This window comes from Dasypus novemcinctus, chromosome 17, assembly GCF_030445035.2.
Source record: "Dasypus novemcinctus isolate mDasNov1 chromosome 17, mDasNov1.1.hap2, whole genome shotgun sequence".
In the NCBI taxonomy this organism is placed as follows: Eukaryota; Metazoa; Chordata; class Mammalia; order Cingulata; family Dasypodidae; genus Dasypus; species Dasypus novemcinctus.
In genome coordinates this window covers 97299288-97316185 of record NC_080689.1, presented here as the reverse complement: position 1 = coordinate 97316185, position 16898 = coordinate 97299288, and the positions used below count along the sequence as shown (strand labels likewise).

Genomic DNA, 16898 nt, shown 5'->3' with positions numbered 1-16898 from the left:
TTGCATCAGGTGGGGTGGGGGGATGACTGGGAGGGCCAAGAAGAGGGTCTGGAGCTCGGCACTACTCTGCCCTCTGTTTGTGCAGTGCTGCTTTGTGAAAGCTGTATGATTACGACTTGTACACTTCTCTGTATGTATATTATATTTCAAAATAAGTTCATCTAGAGAAATGTCTAAGACCCAGTTTACAGGTAAGAGAGCCTGAGAAGAATAAGTAACAAGTCAAGGCCATACAGTTGGTAAACGGTGGGCAGGGATCACATCCCTCCTGCCTGAACCCGCCCTCTGAAGCCCCCACTGCTCTCCTTCCAGCGCTAACGGGGCTCCACAGACCACGTGGTCAGACGTGCTCCTTCCCCGCCTCCACCCCCTAGTGAGGAGCACCAGGTATGGAAACAGAAGGGAGCAGGCTTCTGCAGGGCACAAAGGACAGCGCTGGGGGCCCACGTATGAAGCGTCACGTATTGGGGTGGGGTGGGGGAGCATGTCAAACCCACTTTGATTCTCCTCCCACTCCTGTGTGGGCACCGAGCCTTCCCCTCTCATTCTCCCACCCATTCAAGCTAACACTCACTGAGTTTGCTTTCAGCAAATTCTCTTAAGGAAGTACAGAGACACCTAAGGCAGCATCCCTTCCCTCAAACAACTGATAATCCAGTTTTTCTACTCTTTTTCCTTTCCCTCATCAAACCTAGAGCAGCAGGTGGGAAAGCACAGTGGTGGGAAAGCTGGATAGGGAGACCCCTTGCCATCCTTCCTCTCGAGAATATTCACTATTACCACAGTTTTGAAACTTAGAAGGTCTGAGTAGAGTTGAGAAAGGTTCAATACTATCCCTTCAAATTATATAAAATTGCTCAGCCATCCCTGGGAGCCACATTCAACACTTAAGGCTCCCCTTGTTCTTTTTTTTCCCCCCACAGACTTAAAGCCACCTTTATTCAACCACTGCCACCCCACCCCAGGCTTAAGTCTCAGCTGGACTCTCTACTCTCCAGCGTTACTCCAAGACCCAGAAATTCCAATGATTTTTTGGGGGATAAGTTATCCCTCCTCCCTGTTGTTTGCACTCACAGGGACTGCTCATCTTCTTATTCTTTTTTAGGAGGCACTGGGAAGTGAACCCGGGACCTCCCATGTGGGAGGGAGGTGCCCAATTTCTTGAGCCACCCCTGCTCACTACTTGCTGTATTTCTCAGTGTGTTTCCTTGTTGCATCATCTTATTGCATCAGCTTGCTGTCTTCTTTATGAGGCATCAGAACCAAATCTGGGGACTCTTATGTGGTAGACAGGCACCCAACTTCTTAAGCCACATCAACTGCCTCATCACTGCACAGATTCCCTGGAACAGCCTGATGAGCACCGAAGGTGCAGCCTTTCAAGGATCTTCCAGCTCTGGCATTATGGGAATTTTGCTGCTCAAACACCAGGGAAATGGTAGTCTCCAAAGTGCTGTGCACCATAATGGGAAGACATCACAGCCGAGATTTGTCTCCAACAGGAACCCTGCTGAGGTCCAACATGTTCAGCCTCTGTTCCCATGCTGTTCTGGAGCTACAACTATTCCTCAACATTGAAACTAAGCTGAGTGTCAGCAGGTTTGACACAGGATGGGTGCTCAGCAGACATTCTCACCTGACTCCAATGCTCTTCCATTAAATTCAGCTCGTGCTGCCCTCACCCTCCCTTAGCTCCTTAGGCATTCAGCTCTTCAGTAAAAACTTAGCCTTCTTTTCTCTAATCAAACATCCTTTAGACTCAGAGCCTCTGAAAATCTGAATCTTAAATTTCACTTAGCATTAAACAAGCCACACATGGCCAGGTGGCTACAGTATTAGACAGTTCAGACAAGATGCCCAGTACACGAGATTCGGGAGGGGGCAAGCCACTGTCTGAATTTCTATTACCTTTCTCTGTAGATGGAGCAGAGCAAGGCATCAAACCATTTCAAAACTGTTCTCGCAAGCACTGTAGGAATGCACAGGGTCACTGCAGACCCAAGCACACTGGAGGCTGGCAAGCCCCTCATCCTTCTGTAATTCTTCTATGAACCTGACGTCAACTTCTCTTCAGAAAGCAACACTCTGAAGCCAGACCCCAGGACCCAACCAGTAAAACCAGGTGTCATGGGTAGAATTGTGTCCCCTGAAAGGATATATTGACGTGTGAACCTCCCCATACTGTGATCGTGGCCTTATTTAGAAATAGGGGCTTTGCAGATGCACTTAGTTCACATAAGGTCCTGCTGGACTGGGGTGGCCCTAACCCAGTGGCTGGTGTCCTAGTAAGGAGGGGGAGATGGGAAACACCAGCTCGGGAAGGTCAGCTGGGAGCGCAGGGACACACCTGCAAGCAAAAGAACGCCAAGGCTTCCAGCAAGGAAGCCCCGGGAGCTCTGAGAGAGGAGGGGCGTTTTCTCCCTCTGAGCCTCCAGAGGAACCAACCCTGCAACACCCTGATTTCCAGCTTCTGCTCCCCAGGACTGTGAGAGAATACATTTCTGTTTGCTTTTTAGTTCAATAAAGCTTTGCGTCAGGCTGCCATGAGCAGAGGTTGTTCCAGGACCTGGAGGGAAGGGAAGGCGGGGCAGACAGGTCCAGCATCCCTCGGGGCATCCCTGGACTTCACAGACTGTGCTGATGGTGGGGATTTTCCAGGCGGCTGGTGGACAGGTGGTGGAATCCCGAGCTGACCCAGGCAGTTTCTGCTGTTTTCGGCCACTCAGTTTGTGGCACTTTGTTGCAACATCACTAAGAAGCTAACCCAATGGGGCTGGCAAAGAAGAGCGCTCAGCTCCCCAAGGCTTCATTCCACAAGGTCCAGTGGGCCCCAGTAAGGGTTTGTGTACCCCAGTATGGCTGAATCCCCTCCCAGAAATGGGACACCGCAGGCTCTGAACGTTCCTCAGATCCAGAAAGTTCATGCCAACATGTGTTCACGTCCAAGCAGGTGAGAGAGCCAGGCTGCACCTGTGGGTTGTGATCATGAACTCTGGGTCAGAACTCTGCCATTTACATGCTGTGGGACTCTGAGAAAGGTTCTTCATCGACCTGGGCCTCACGTTGTCTCCCTTAAAATGCAGATAACGATAGTCACCACCTGGTAGGTTAAAAAAATTGCAAAGATTAAAAGCGATAGCAGGTGAGGAGCTCACACCCTGGCACCTCTGAAAGCCCAGTGGGTGCAGCCTATTGAATGCAGACAGCTTTGAGCATGCGCGGTGGTACCTGTAAGAGAGAAGTGAGGGGAAGGGTGAAAACGGGGAGGAAAAGGAAAGAGAAGAAATTAAAGAGGAAAGGGTAAGGGAAGGGAGAAGAGGGAAATAAAAAAGAAAGAAAGCAAGAATGAGGGAAGGATCTCTGGCAAGGAAAACTAGGAAGGCCCTGCCCTGGGACGCCCTGTCAGGCAGGGCTGCTGTCCTCTCTCAGGGCAGAGAGAGCAACTCCTCCTGAGACGGGGAGACCCACACATGGCAGAGGACATCAACTGTCGGGAGCAAAGATTGATTTATTGCACTGACCCCACTCAGCTAACATGGAGTTGAAGAAGGTCAACCACCACACCATGGAGCCTAGAGTGTCTACAACTGAAAGCAGGAGGAGTGCATCCAGTATCCATGTGGAATCTAAGCCCACACTTGACATAGATGTGCAATGGACACAACCAATCCAATGTCCACAGAGAAAATGTGGAATGGGTGTGGGAAGGGTAGCCATGGTGGCTGCTGGGTTTGGGGAATGGGAGGAAGAGATGAGATGTGGAGGCGTTTTCGGGCCGTGGAGTTGTCCTGGGTGGTGCTTCACGGATAATTACAGGACATTGTAGATCCCCCCAGGGCCCACTGGATGGAACGTGGGAGAGTGTGGGCTATGATGTGGACCATTGACTACGGGGTGCAGTGATGTTCAGAGATGTACTTACTGGGTGCAATGGATGTCTCACGATGATGGGAGAGAGTGTTGCTGTGGGGGGAGTGGGGGGTGGGGGCGGTGGGGTTGATTGGGACCTCGTATTTTTTGAATGTAATTTTTAAAAATAAATAATTTTAATAAAAAAAGATTATACATTCAGCATTAAACATTAATGGCATTAATGGTTGACAGTGAAATTAAATGATTTGATGGGTTTATATACATAGAGTTTTAGCTGACATAGGAGACTTTGGATTATTAACTGTGGTTTCATAATGATGTTTTTGAGTGATTTTTCATGTATTTAAGATTCCCAACCAGCAGCGCTGCATTGACCAGTACGGTGATCAAAATTACCACATTTCCCCCAGTTTATATAGTTTGAAGCATAGGGAACAACAATTTTTTATTATGTTCCCTTTTGGGCTTGGGGCAGCTGGCACTTTAACTTGTAATTTAAACTTAGTACATTGTTGTAAGGATTCAGTTACAAAGTTACAAGAGTCCCTTTGCAGTGTCTGCAGCACTGAAGGCATACCTTGCCCCTTCTGAGAGAGGGAGGAGTCTGATGTAATCCACTTGCCATTGTGCTACTGTTGAGGAATAAAAAGCATAACCTTACAAAATATCTAACAAGCCACTCCTACCCCCACTTCTGTGGATCGGCCTGTGAGGGCATGGCCTTGCAGAAGAATATCAAATAACTCCCACCCCTGTTTCCATAAATCAGCCTGTGAAAATATGGCCTAGTAGAAAGATATCAAACGAGTAACTTCATCCCCCTGCTTCTATAAATCAACCTGCAACCTTGCAGCTGCATTCTGCCTCTCTAAACCCCCTGCTTGCAAAATTTTGCCTAGCAATGTGTTAGCCAATGAACAAAAGTTATGCTGATCCCACCTGAAATCCTATATAAACCTATGAAAACTGGAAAAAGGGGCTCAGAATTTGGAGATTGACTCTCCTCTGGGCCTGTGCATAATAAAACTGTTCATCCACCTTAAAAAAAAAAAAAAAAGAAAGAGCATGTGGACTGTACATAAACTAAGACACAGTGAGAGGAGCTAAGACTTCCTGGTACCTGGAGGAAGTTCTATAATAACAACAAAAGTTTCATCTCCCAAGACTGGGGCAGTCAGCTGCTCACTCGTCACCCCACCTGTCCCTGCTTTTGGCCACACACGCCGCAGCAGGCACCCCTGGGTGCACCACTTCACTCATGTCCTCCCTCAGCCAGTCTGCAAGACCAAGAGCCTATTTGGGGACCTTGAGGCCCTTTTCCAACTCTGATGTCCAGGCCTCTGGATGAGATCCTCTTTGGCTTCAATAGTGGAATGTAGCTTCTGTTTTTAACTCATTTCTGTAAAAGGAGGTTTTTAGAATACTCCATGTTTCTTCATGTTGATGCTTGCACGTTCCTGCCCACAAGACCTGGAGCAATTCCATGAGGTAAACATAGTATTTTGAAGCAATGGGAAAAGGGAGTGGAGAGGATGAGTAAACAAAATAAAAAGTACAGGAGGGGGCAGATGTAGCTCATGATTGAGTGCCTGCCTCCCATGTACAAGGTCCCTGGTTCCTCCTTAAAAAGAAAAAAAGAAGCAAAGGAAGATGGAGAGAAAGAAATTGGGAAGGGAGAGAGAGAGAAGCAGAAAAAGAGGCAAGAGTTGACTGATGAGAGGATAAGATATGAAATAGGAAGAGAAGAGGGAAATAAGAGACGTTTGTTTGTTGTTTGTCTTTTTATAGCATGCCTTGTTCCAGGCATTGACAATTCCAAGTCCTAGCTTTTCAATCAGCATCACTCCATCCTAACAATTGTATTTGTTCTTGTAATCCTGGCTCCCAGGGAGATCACGTGTAGGTCAGGCCTTTTCATCTTCCCATAGAAGGAGCCACTTAGGTTGGCTCTGGGGTTTGGGGAGGAAGAGGAGGGTTTATAAAGGCTAGCAAGGTGGGACCTAACATTGTACCATGCTAAATTGTTGACAGAGTGGCCACTGGAGGACATAAGGCCAAGATGCCAGGACACGGGCCCTGAGCTCCGAGGCCCCATCCCCATGGGTGAGCACAGGTGAATTACCACCAGGGGTCAAGGCAGCTGGGATTTAAGCCTGGAAAGACTCAGTGGATAAACTATTGAGCTCCTTTTCCCACATCATTGTCTGCATGTAATTGCCCAGGAAAATAGGCTCACACATCATAATAAGTAATTACTTGCATTTTATGCCTCATTTTTTTCATATGTAAGGGGAAGAATATGACTTAGTAAGACCGACCGATGTAAGGATTAAATGTAAAAAATCACATAAAGTGCTAAGCAGCTGGCCTAATACACACTCCGGTTGCTAAAAATGTCAATCACTGTACTAACAGGAGTAGCTCAATCTGCCTATTGTTTGACTTCCTTCCAGGGCTCCTTGAGCCCATTCTTCACAGTCATAAATCTTTCAAGCTCCAAGATATTTGAAGCTTGCTGTTCCTCTCTGTCTTCAGTACAGCTGTCACTGGCCACATGTGGCTACTGAGCCTAGAGATGAGGCTAGTCCATACTGAGATTTGCTGTAAGTGTAAAAACACATCAAATTTGAAAACTTAGTACAGAATTATGTGTATGAAATACCTGATTAATAATTTTATATTGATTAGATGTTCAAATGGTAATATTTTAGATATGTTAGATTAAATCAAATAAGTTGTCAGAATTAATTTCACAGCTTTCTTTTTACTGTTTTAATGTGGCCACTGGAAATTTTTTAGTTATGTATATGGTTCTCATTATATTTCTCTAAAGCAGGGATGTCTAGATAATTCTTTACTACCCCACATATCCAAGGCTTTACACAAAAATGTTTTGAATTTGACATTAATCTGCCCCATGGGAAAATGAGATGAATTTCCCTGGGCTCACACCCAACACCTTAGCAAAGCTTAAAGTAACTATTAGTGAAAATATTCTTTCCAGTACAGTCCCCTCATACAGATGAAAACTCCAGCAGAGGGATGCCTGCTTCAGATGGTTCAGCTGCTAAACACCTGGGCTCCTGTGTCCTGACATCTAATTTGCTATTGATTCCTCTTTACCACTCTATCTCCTTCTAATCAATTATTCCTCAAAAAAATCTCTCAATCCTTTTTTGCACAAGTATGGGCATAGAAGTTACAACAATGTAAGCCATAATTACATAACTTCCTAGGAATACAAATATACTCGGACTCAAATATTTAGAAGATGTGAAATACCACAAGTTTTGAGGGGAGGGAGAGGGAAGAATAGGTGTAACCTGGGGGCATTTTCAGGACATTGGAATTGTCCCACATGACATTGCAATGAATGATACAGGCTATTATACATTTTGTCATAACCTATAAAATTGAGTTGAGCAGAGTATAGAGTATAATATAAACTACGGTCCATGGTTAGTAGCATTGCTTCAATATGTGCTCATCAACTTTAACAAAAGTATCACTCTAATGAAAGATGCTAATGTGGGAAAGTGTGGGAGGGGGAGGGAGTGAGGTATGTGAGGAGAACCCTCTATATTTTTTATGGAACATTTATATAATCTAAATCTTCTTTAAAAAGTAAAAAAATAATTTTAAAAAATGTGTGAAATATTTCACAAAGTATTAGAGGGTGGTAAAACTAACTTCTCACGTATCTACACAAGCTCACATATTTACTGGACATGACATATGATGTAGGGAGCTAAAGGGAGGTTAGCAGCTTCTACATGTCCCTCCCAATGCTAGCAATACTGGGGAAAGTAAAACAATATGAGACCAGTTTCTTGTTCCTTGCCACTGATGCTCTTACAATCTAATTCCACAATCAAGATACACACAAGAAACTGAAACAGTCCCTTAAGACAACAGCATCGGATGGGAAACGCAGTGTGGGGAAACAGAAAACTTATGACCAATAGCTCGTGGACTAGAACCCCAGTTTACTCACTCATTTAACAAGCATTTACTAAATGCCTGTACTAGGTCAGATACTGTTTTAGATTCTGAGAATACCAAACAAGTAGAGTTTTCTGCCCTCATGTAGCTTCTAGTCTAGTGGGAAGAAAAAATAATAAACAATATTAATAAGTACACAATGTACTCTCTTAGATAACAGTATGTGCTAAAAAGAAAATTCAGGTTGGGAGGAAGGGCAGAGGTTGCTAGAGCAGTTTTATAGGTTTGGGTAAATCAGGAAAGGTGTCAATGAGAAGGTAACATTTAGGGAAAGAACTAAATGAAGTGAGGAAGCAAACCGTGTGGATAAAGAGGAGAAAATATTCTGGGCACAGGAACAACAAAACAAAAAGTCCTCGGGTGGGTGTGTGCCTGGTGTGTTCACAATCCAGGGAAGTGGCCAGAGAGGTCAGGAAGAGCAGCAGATCATGTAGGTTCTTATCGGTCACAGGTTGAACATTTTCACTCCAAGAGACATGAATATTGGTGAGTTTCGAGTAGGGGCACCTTTGCCTTTGACTTGTATTTAAACGTGATTTCACTAGATTTTCTGATGAGAACAGCAATCAGGGTTCAGTTCAGGGGCAAGTATGGAGGTCGAGGCCAGAGTTAGGAGGCTATTATAACACTGTAAGTTATCGTGAAAGTGGACCTGACAGGATATACTGACTGTGGACGTGAGAGGGACAAAGAAAGAGAGAGAAAAGAAAAGGGTGACTCCAGAATGCACAGGCTGAGGAATCGGAAGAATACAGTTGCTTTAATTGAAATTAAGAAAACCTGTAGAAGGAGCAGATTTGGGAGGAAAGACCAAGAGCTAAATGATGATCCCTATGGAGTTAATTTCTTTGTATGGTATGATGTAGGGGTCAAGGTTCATGAATTTCCCTGTGGATATCAAGTTGTCCCAGTAACATTTATTGAAAGACTTCCTTGTCCCATTGGACTGCTTCGACATCTTCATTGAAAATCAACTGTCCATGTCAATTTGGCCTATTTCTGGGCTCTATTCCATTTCTATGTTCTATTTCAACATCCTTATGCCAATAGATACTCTCTTGATTTCTAGGGTTTAGGAGCTCTATTTTGGACATGTTTAATCTGAGGTGACTGTTAGACCACCAAGTAGAGATGTTAGGTAAACAGCTAGTTATGAGTCTGGAATTCAGAAGAGAGTGGCCAGTGCCAGAGACATAAGCATGGTTTCTTCCCCACAGAGATGGTGTTTAAAGCCTTAAGACTGAGTGAGAGCACATGGGGGTGTGTATGGAAGAAGGAATCCAAGTACTGAGCTGGGAGGCACTCCAACTTTAAGAAACTTGGCAATATGAGGAGGAATGGGAAAGTTTGCCAAGTATCAGTCAGAGACAAAGAAGGAAAATCAGGTAGTGGAGCCCTGGAATGCAATCCAATTGCTGCAAGGAGGAGAAACTGACCAACAATGTCAATGATGATGACAGGTCCAAGAAGATTAGGAATGAAAATGGACCACAGGAGTTAGCAATGAGGCAGTCATTGATGAACTGGATAAGAGTAGATTCTGTGGAATGGCAGGGGCAAAAGTCTTGACTGAAATGGGTTCAAAGAGAGTGGGAGATGATAAATTGGAAAGAGCCAGCATGGACAACTCTTTAAGGAAAGACTTAGAAATGGGAAGCAGTAAGGCAGTTCCTGGAATAAGAATTGGCATCTACTCAGGGTATATATTAAATTGAGCTGAATGACAAAATTTTTAAGTGTTAATGATAGTGATCTAGTAGAGAGAAAAGTCTGATGTTGCAAGGGAAAGAGGAGAGAATTGCTGGAGTGATGTCCTTGAGTAGGTAAGAGGAGAAGATGGAGCACCGCTGGAGATGTTGACCTTAGCAAGGGACAGAGATGGTTCACTATAAAAGAGAAGGTTGTATACACAGGAGCAGAGCAGAGAGGAGCATGTGGCTGTAGTGGGAATTGCTCATGACTTCTCTAATAAATGTGTATCACTTGCATTTTGTAGTTTTGGGAGGCTGGGAAGACCTTATAGATTTAAACAAAGTGTCTGAGCAGGATGAAGGTAAGAGAAGAAACAATGGGGAAGAAGGGGGAAACTGACTAGGATGATCCCTTTCCACCTGCCAGTTCCTCTCTCCTCAGCTCCACTTACCAACATTGTCATGTACAAAAACTCCCATGGACACACCAAGAGACGTTCCCCAATGAAGCCAACTTTTCTTCCTCCCCACACCCTCCACCCTCCCTCTCCTCTGTCCCCTTCCTTCTTCTTTCTCCATTCCCCATTCTCAGGTAAGCATGGCTTCTCTTTCTTCTTCCCCCTCTCTCTTTCCCCAGTTCTTCTCAGCCTTCCTGCCCCTCCATTTATTGACCCATCTCTTCTCAGGTTTCAACTAGTCCTTTCTACCCTGCCACGTGGCATCACATGTGGCAAATTTATCTCTTGATGAGAAGATTCTATCTCCCTACTCTGGCCCTAATCTTCAGTATCCCTGAAGCTAGCAAGGTTCTCTGGGTAAAGTTTGGACAGGGTTGAAGGAAAGGAGAGGACAATGGGGTCAGGGAGGCAGAGGAGAGCAGGGAACTGACATTAGCTAGTACTGCCACATGCCCTGCTTCCCAAATAAGGAATCTAAGGCTGAGAAAGGTGATATCATGTGCTTAGGAATACAAAACTCCTGAGCAGTAGAACCATGATTTAACCAAATATTAACTAATAAAGGGATCAGATTAGATGGTGAATAAGCTTCTTCCCTCTCTATGAGTCTTTCTCAAGAAAATATACAAGCTTCTATTTTACCATAGATTCACTGTGGAAGCATATGTCAGAGTAAGAAAATGTTGATAATCACAGTAAGAAACTAAATGAGAACAGAGGAGACCTATGATATAGCTGATGGTTCAACAAATGCCAACTTGCAACAGGTTTTTATAATACTTTACGATAATAGTAAGGGATACAATGTCCCAGACTCTGACAAGGATCGTATCAGTGGATCCTCCAATAGCCCCATGGGGCAGGTTGGGTTATCCTCATTATATAGATAAGGAAAATAGGACTTAGAGGGGGTAAATACCATGTCCAACGTCACACAATCAGTAAATCTAGAAATCAGGATTCAAACTCAGGAAGCCTGATCAAGAGCCCTAATTCTAAAACATACTGCTGGCCCCTCAATAGCTACTACTCACAGTTGCTACTTTCAGGGACAAAGATTCTGAGACCCTTAGAGTGAGAAAGGAGCTTAGAAATGACATTTCTCATTTATTTTTATGTTTTGTTGTTACTAGAGCAAGATTTTATTTTTGGTAATAAAAGTGTTCTCCTTGAAACATGCCCGCTTCATGTACTTCTTTAAGGAGTTTTTAATGGCATAAGGAATGGGTCCCATTTTCTGAATTACTTTTTTTTCTCTTTATTTTTCTTAATGTTACATTCAAAAATTATGAGGTCCCCATATAGCCCCCCAAACCTCTAGCCCACTCCTCCTACATCAGCAATGTCTTCATCATGTGGGACATGCAATTTCTCATTTATTAATTAAGGAGACTGGAGGACAGCAACTGAATGACATGGTCTAGTCATTTAGGGACAGAATTGAAATTTGAGACAAGTGCTCATATACCTATGTTTTTGCTTCTATTTTTTTTTTCTTGAGGCCACCATCGAATTGGATAAAAAGACTCCCTACATTGCTGAGGAAAATCTCTTTTGCTGATTATAGCTGCAGTCAGCGGTGTATGTAATCAACTGACTACATAACCTAAGTCCTTTTTTGTTTTTGCTCAATGCAATAGTGAACTAATTACAGACATCTCAGGGAAGGAATCCATTCAACTCTGCAAAAAAGGAGAAATAAGAATGGAGGTTGGAAATGTAACTCCTTTACCAAAAATCCTCTTCATGCCCAAAATTTTCCATCATCTCATCCCTCAAGCACCAGCCATGCCCCCATCCATTCCCTCCCCCAGGCTGATTATCATCAACTTACAAGATGACTGAACTGAGACGATTAAAGACATCACAATAACTCATGAGGGATAGTCCCAGAGACGATGATAGCAAATGGCATAGCAAGGGTCACACTGCTTTGGTCAAGAAGAAGATCCTAGAATAATCTTGATGTTTGAAGGTATATTTTTGTGTGTATGTAGTCATCTGAAGGAGACCCCATAAAACAATCCTAATCCTGGAAATCTATATGAGTTATCTCATATGTAAAATTTTTGTGCAGATGTTATTAAGTTAAAACTTCAGATGGGAGAATTGCCTGGATTAAAACACTGGACCCCCAATGCCATCACATATATTCTCATAGGAGGGACATTTGACCACAAATAGAAAATAAAGTGGTGTTAAAACAGTAAAGACAGTAATCAGAAGCCTTGAGGTCTGAAGCAAGTCAGCCACATCAGTCAAATTATTCATTGCAAGAAGGCTCTTAATATAGGTCTTATGATCTATTTATGTAGTGAAATTCTAATGGATTTTAGTACCAAGCATGGGATGGTGCTATAACAAATACCAAATATGTGGAAGTGATTTTGGAAATGGTTGATGGGTAAAGGCTGGAAGAATTTTGAGGCCTTTGATAAAGCCTATATTTCCTCAAGCAGAACATTGGTAGAAATGCAGACATTTGCTTCTGTTGAGAGCTCAGAGGAAATGACAAACTGTTACCTTAAAAGGGAAAGACGACAATCCTTTTATATAGAAGCAGAACATTGCTGAATTTTATGAGTGTTTTTTTTGTGTGAAAATCAGTTGAAATCAATAAACTTCTACATGTAGCCTAGGAAATTTCCAAGTGAAGTCTTCACACCATGTCCCAGGTTCATCTTGCTACATATGTAAACTACAGAAGAAAGTTAAAATGGTAAAATGAAAAAAAAACCTGTTAAGTAAAAAGGAACTACAAATTATGATTTGGATAATCCTCCATCTGTCTAGATTGTAAAAGATGCTAAAATTAAGATATCTACTAAAAAGAAATTATGAACTGGAGACAAGTTCAATGGAGACTTGACAACTTTCGCAGGTGAAAAGAGATTAAGCATGTACCTATAGATCACTTCAAACAAGGAGCACAAATGAGGAACAGAGATGGGAATATCCTAGAAATATCTGTGGAGGACCCTCTTGTCTAACGATATGTGAAATGGAGAGAAGATATGTGCAAATTTAATACCTGATACTCCTATATATCAGGTATTAAATCTTCAATAATATTTCACTTATTTTTCTAATATAAAATAAAAGGTGTATAAAGCACTGTAGTTACATTATTCAACCTTCCATACATACATCGTCTGTCATACAAGCAATAGTTGCTTAATGGACACTTTTTATTGACTTTAAGAAGAATATCTATAGCTACCCGAATATACTTCAACCCATCTTTTTAATCAAATTTTAGATTGAATTCATCCTAACTTGTCTTATATTGTAAACTTCCTGAAAAATTCCATGTAGCTATGTCAGGACCACATATTCCAAATACTGGATTTTTATACTGCTATGTAGTAAAGTCTCTCTATGTCAAGCCAAGAGATGTCACTTAAAATTCCCTGTTGAATGAACATACAACATTAATTCAACAATTATTTCAGTCTATGAAATTGTTTTCTGGTTATGCATATTTTTAAATTTATTGACAAATGTCACTCATACATAAACTTACATAAACAATACGTATATAGTAATAATTGTGAACACTTCCAAAACAAACATATATAACAGCATACAGGACTCTTGTACCTCACCCTACCACCAGTACCTTGCATTGTTGTTAAACATTTTTAACTAGTTATTAAAGAGCATTGTCAATATATTACTACTAACTAAAGTGTTTTCCCCCAACCAACCCTATTATTATTATATATGTATCATTTATATATAAAGATACAAAAAAAAGTACATAGTAAAAGTTGTGAACTTACAAAGCAAGCATAACATCATACAGGAGTCCCATACATCAACCCTCCAACAACAACTTGCATTGTCATGAGACGTTTGTTACACCTGAAGAAAGAATATTGTCAAAATTTTACTACTAATTATAATCATTATCTTACATTTGGTGTATTTTCCCACAAAACACACTGTTATTATTTTTTAAATATATTTTTATGAAAGAAGTTGTAATTCTATAAAACAATCTGTATATTTGTAGAATTCCCAAACAACATCCCTCTAGCAACACACCACACTGTGGCAGGATATTTGTTACAGGTAAGATAATGTCATCTGATTATTATCACCTCCAGAGTGTACATTTGGCACACACTTTGCATACTGTCCCATTATCAACAAAGTACATCTTTGGCATAGATGCAAGAATATTATATATGCAGCGGACTTGGCCCAGTGGTTAGGGCATCCGTCTACCACATGAGAGGTCTGCGGTTCAAACCCTGGGCCTCCTTGACCCATGTGAAGCTGGCTCATGTGCAGTGCTGATGCACACAAGGAGTGCCCTGCCATGCAGGGGTGTCCCCCGCGTAGGGGAGTCCCACATGCAAGGAGTGTGCCCCATAAGGAAAGCCCGCCCAGTGCAAAAGAAAGTGCAGCCTGCCCAAGAATGGTGCCACCCACATGGAGAGCTGATGCAGCAAGATGATGCAACCAAAAGAAACACAGATTCCCATGCTGCTGACAACAAAAGATGCAGTCAAAGAAAGAAGACGCAGCAAATAGACACAGAGAACAAACAACAGGGGTGGAGGGGAGGGGAGAGAAATAAATAAATATACCTTTAAAAAAAAGAAAAATATTTAATTACTGCTAACTACAATCCACAGTTCAATCCACCTGTATTTTTCCCATGCTTCACCACATTCCCACCACCCCGGGTAGTGATGTACATTTCCACTAGCTAACAAAGGACACTCCTGCATTTGTACCATCAAACACCATTCCCATCCACATATTGGTTTATCATGCTTTTCAGTTCCTAGAACATTCTCTAGCATTCTGTTGATTTTCTTTTACAACCATTTTCAGCCACATCCCCATTTATAAACTAACTGTTCATTGCTATGTATTATCAGACACTTTATACATTTCCACCCTTATACAGAAAAGTTAATTAAAACTTCTATAGACATTAAATATCAGTAGCCCATCCCTGGCCTTCTCTTATCTGCTTTGAGAATCTACCACCTACCAGAGATCTTGAAGATATTTTCCTACACTTTCTCTAGAAGCTTTAAGATTCTTGCTTTTATGTTTAGGTTTTTCATTCATTTTGGATAAGGTGTGAGATAGGGGTCCTCTGTTCTTCTTTTGGCTATAGATACCCAGTTCTTTCAGCACCATTTGTTGAATGGACTGATCTGCCCAAGATATGTAGATTGGACAGGATAATCAAAATTCACGTGACCATACATGTGAAGGTCTGTTTCTGAAGCATCAATTGGATTCCATTTGTCTATGTGTCTGTCTTTATGCCAGTACCATGCTGTTTTACCACTACAGCTAGATAACAAGCTTTAAAATCTGGAGATGAGAGTGCTTTTCCATTTTAAATGTTTCTGGCTGGTCAGGACCTCTTACTGTTCCAAATAAATTTGATAATTATGTTTTCAAATTTTTAAAAAATGTTGGTAGAATTTTTATCAGGATTTCATTGACTCTATACATAAATTAGAGTAGAATTGACATCCTAATGATATTTAGTCTTCCAATGCATGCGCATGGAGTGTGCTTCCATTTATTTAGGCCGTTTTTCTTTTTCTTTTTTTTTTTAACACTGAGTTGCAGTTTTCTGAATACTAGTGTTTTATATCATTGGTTAGTTTATTCCTGCCTCTTTGAGTGTTATCTGCCATATTTTATTTTCACCATTCTTTTAACATTTGGTACTTATATTGAGATAATCTTCATTTCAAGATACTCTTCCAGGCCTCTCTCCTGTCTTTTCTTTTCAGGCTTAGCACACCCTTTAGTGTTTCCTGAAGATCTGGTCTCTTCTTTAGAAATTCTCCCAGATTCTGTTTATATCTGATATTCTAAACTCACTCTCATTTTTGAAATATTATCTTGCCAAATATAAGATTCTTGAATGTAAGTTTTTCTCTTGTAGAATCATAAATATATCATACCACTGTCTTCTTGCCTCCATGGTTTCTTGTGAGAAATCAGCACTCTATCTTATTGGGTATCCTTATTTTTATGCATTGCCTTTATCTTTTTCTCAGAATTCTCACTTTGACTTTGGCATTTACATGTTGATCAGTGTGTGCCTTGAGGTTATTCTATTTGGAGTATTTTGAATGGGAATACATTAGGCTTCTTAGACATGGATATCTATGTCCTTCAATAGGGTTGGGAAATTTTCAACCATTATTTCTTCAAATATTAGTTTTGTCCTCCTTTCCCATCTCTTCTCCTTCTGGGATACCCATGGCATGTATGTTTTCAAGATTTTTCATGTCATTAGTTCCTTGAGACCTTGTTCAATTTTTTCCATTCTTTTCTTCATCTGTTCTTTTGTATGTTCACTTTCAGAGGCCATTTTTAAACTCACCAATCCTTTCTTTTGCCTCCTCAAATCTGCTATTTATGATTCCAATATTTTTAAATTTGACATATTGCACCATTCATTTCCATAAGATATGCTTTTTTTCTATGTACGCCTTCAAATTTACTTTGTGCTCATCCAATGTCTTCTTAATATCCTTAATCTCTTTAGCCACCTCATTAAATTTATTAAGGAGATTTGTTTGAACATCTATGATTAGTTGTCTCAACTTCTTTATGTCATCTGGAGGCTTATCTTGTTCTTTTAACTAGGCCATATCGTCCTGTTTCTTGGTGTGGATTATAATTTTTGGTTGTGTCTTGACATCTGGCTTACTAGAGTATTTATTCTGGGTTTAGTTTTTCTCATTAGTTTCAGGCTTCCTGCCCTTTCTCCCTTGTTGGTTGTGCAGTAGGAGCCAAGGATGTAGTTGGTGTTACAAGATATGGAGGCTGAAGCTGCCCTCATTGCACCAGGGACCAAGGAAGCTTCTCCCAACTTTCTCCTTTC

The 16898-nt window shown here is 41.6% G+C and overlaps 1 non-coding gene across 1 annotated transcript; it reads right to left on the bottom strand.

Annotated features, from left to right (window-relative positions):
* Positions 1–1887: 1887 nt before the first annotated feature.
* On the bottom strand, positions 1888–2021 carry LOC111765417 (small nucleolar RNA SNORA9). The gene has a single exon (XR_002797769.1). It is a non-coding gene; the product is annotated as a small nucleolar RNA SNORA9 (small nucleolar RNA).
* Between the last annotated feature and the right edge of the window lie 14877 nt (positions 2022–16898).